The 2,654-nt window shown below is 41.1% G+C and overlaps 6 non-coding genes across 6 annotated transcripts; all 6 read right to left on the bottom strand.

Annotated features, from left to right (window-relative positions):
- Positions 1 to 311: 311 nt before the first annotated feature.
- Positions 312 to 417, bottom strand: LOC124680962. The gene has a single exon (XR_006995643.1). It is a non-coding gene; the product is annotated as a small nucleolar RNA snoR97 (small nucleolar RNA).
- A 96-nt stretch (positions 418 to 513) lies between these two features.
- LOC124680961 lies at positions 514 to 629 on the bottom strand. Its single transcript, XR_006995642.1, has one exon. It is a non-coding gene; the product is annotated as a small nucleolar RNA Z278 (small nucleolar RNA).
- Positions 630 to 746: 117 nt separating this feature from the next.
- On the bottom strand, positions 747 to 841 carry LOC124680959. Its single transcript, XR_006995640.1, has one exon. It is a non-coding gene; the product is annotated as a small nucleolar RNA Z223 (small nucleolar RNA).
- A 78-nt stretch (positions 842 to 919) lies between these two features.
- LOC124680964 lies at positions 920 to 1,004 on the bottom strand. The gene has a single exon (XR_006995645.1). It is a non-coding gene; the product is annotated as a small nucleolar RNA U36a (small nucleolar RNA).
- A 51-nt stretch (positions 1,005 to 1,055) lies between these two features.
- Positions 1,056 to 1,214, bottom strand: LOC124680960. The gene has a single exon (XR_006995641.1). It is a non-coding gene; the product is annotated as a small nucleolar RNA snoR134 (small nucleolar RNA).
- A 67-nt stretch (positions 1,215 to 1,281) lies between these two features.
- Positions 1,282 to 1,401, bottom strand: LOC124680963. The gene has a single exon (XR_006995644.1). It is a non-coding gene; the product is annotated as a small nucleolar RNA snoR111 (small nucleolar RNA).
- Between the last annotated feature and the right edge of the window lie 1,253 nt (positions 1,402 to 2,654).

Below are 2,654 nucleotides of genomic sequence, written 5' to 3'. Positions count from 1 at the left end.
AATTTCAGGGATCGGGAATTCAAGGTTCGATTTATCTTTTGTGCTGACCGTTGTGGTTAGTTGGGTACAGTTTCAAATTAGTCAAATCTTAATACCGTAACAGGCATGGTAATTCAGTTCTTACAAAAAATATGATTATATATATTCATCGTACAAAACAGAGATATCGATCAACATAAACAAAATAGCTTTAACTTCAGTAAAACTTGTAATTGCAATAAACAGAGCTTCGTAAGATAATTATTAAGGGTTACTGTCTTTGCTAATTTTAAAAGATTTTAAACAGTCAGATAATAAGCATGCACTCTAATAAATCTCGTGTCGTTATTTAACTCCCATCTCGTAGGATCAAGAGACGAAGCTGATGACAACACACGCTATACCGAGCTTATCAGCCTCTTCCACAAATCAGAGATACTTGCGAGAGGATAGTTAAACTCGGCAACCAAAACACACAAATATGTACACACTGAAAGATTTTAAACGCAACATATAGTGAAATGTCAACCATTATCCTCAGACTCGGCCCGCTAATGTCAAGTGAATACAGGGACTACGGGTAGGTTCATCCTGTAAACAGGAAACCCGAGCCGTCTGCACCTCCAAATGTTGGGCATGGCATCATTGGAAGATCGAATTTGAAAGAGTTTCGGAAGACAAATGCAACGTACTAATAATTCCATAATACAAATAAGCATCTACGAAAATCAGATCGAAATAAGATTCCTAATGATGGATGTGCTGGATCATGGCTCAGATCTTTATAACATGTTCTTCTGTCATGAATTATCAGAAGCAGAACTGGCGTGTTTGCTAATAGTGTTTATCATCACCACCATGTCAAAACAGAGCACATACATCAACAGGAAAAGAACTCAGAGAACAGGGATAGCACAAAACAGAACTTTGGTATTTTCAATGGCTCATATTAAGAAATTCAACCATGTTTTCCCTTGTACTTCACGAGTTAATCAGAAGCGCGGGTAAGATTCAAATCACTGCCATCAACCAAAAGGAAGAGGAACAAAATCAGAGAGAAAAGAAACGAGCTGTGAAGATGTGTCCGTTACTCTGACACAGGCTGCTCATCCACGCGTAGTGTCGCGGCCTGCAACACTGAACGGCACGGTGGATCTAGCACAGCATTGGGGCTTTCCTTCTTCACGAAAGGACCGTGTGATCCATCCGACAAGCCCGGGGTTAGCATCGTGCAGAAACAAATAGAAGACAGATTTGATACACCAAGAGACCAGAAGAAGCAAATCGACAGGAAAAAATTAAGTGTACGCAAGCAACAATCATATTGCCTACTGGAAGACATGGCAATTGAAACGATTTCTTGACGCATCGATCTATCCCCTCATCGTAAAGATCGGTGGCATGGAGCCGCCAACTTATCAAGAATCGAGAGAGGAAAACGAAAATAGCAAAGCTTAACCGGATTGAAAAGGGAAAAACGATGGAAAATAGGGATCGGTGTGGGAGAGGTCGAGGAAGGGGAAAGATGATACTACCGTGGCGGCTGGTGCTTGGAACCCTAGGAGGGTGGATGGATTGAAGGATTGGTTCGGAGTTTATTTATAGCATCCGTGGCGGCGAGGAGAGCATCACGGCGTGGAAAAGGAGAAAACCTAGGAAGAGTTGGCTTAACGGGCTCTTTGGACCGGAGATCGATTTATTCTAGACATGGGCTGGGATGGTTGAATTTGGCTCTGTACGTCAAGGACGTGGGCCTGGACTCTTGGGTGGAGAGTGAAATTTTGCCTTGAAAAGTTTTGTTTGTTAGTTGTGGACTGTGGTGGTGGCTCATCAAGAATTCCGCTCGGAAAAAAAATCAAGAATTACGCTCGATATTTGCCTGGCTTAAAAAGTTATTAAGCACTTAATTAGGACTTCAACAACAAGACATGTATTGCCGCCATCGGTACAATCAGATAGTCCTTTTGTAACACTATAAACACGGCGACTTGTTGGTACCATTATGAAATTTTCGGATCTAACGTAGAAAAGTGCTAAGAAGGAAAAGTACAGGGGGTTTGTTGTCAACCGTGACATGCTATCTTGTCAACTTTGGCGGGTTTTGACATAAGTGTGACTCTAAGTGGACATTTACTAAAACAAGATCCCCTGACCGTGATATAATGGATGATCCAATTATTATCCATCCATCTCAGGTTTGGCGGAGTTTGTACGCTGGAAGGGACATGCTGAAATAAGGATTAATCAAAAGAGTTGGATATGGTAGAAGTACTTGCATATGAATTCAAAATTGGGTGTTGACTGACTTTCTGCAAAGGGATATTTGTCCTGATGTCATAACCCACCAGAAAGGGTATCTCATCTTATGTGCTTGTTTAAAGACGTGGAATGAGGAGACTCTGAATACTCACTTCTTCGGTATGGATGTTGAGGAAACGTAACACATTATGATCAGCCATGTTTCTTTTAGCTTGCAATATGAAAAGATAGGTGTCTTCTGGATGAAATGATACTATCGACTAACGATTGGGAGTTGGGACACAAGATCTACTTGAAGAGCTGGAAGAATGATATAAGAGCTCAACGACGATCCAAATGGAGAAGTTCACTATGGAAGGTTAAAGTGCGAGCCAATATCCTTTTAATTTGCTTGGCATCTTGTTAGATCTTCATTG

Source organism: Lolium rigidum, unplaced genomic scaffold (assembly GCF_022539505.1).
Source record: "Lolium rigidum isolate FL_2022 unplaced genomic scaffold, APGP_CSIRO_Lrig_0.1 contig_31602_1, whole genome shotgun sequence".
NCBI lineage: Eukaryota > Viridiplantae > Streptophyta > Magnoliopsida > Poales > Poaceae > Lolium > Lolium rigidum.
This window is presented reverse-complemented; position numbering and strand designations above follow the sequence as displayed.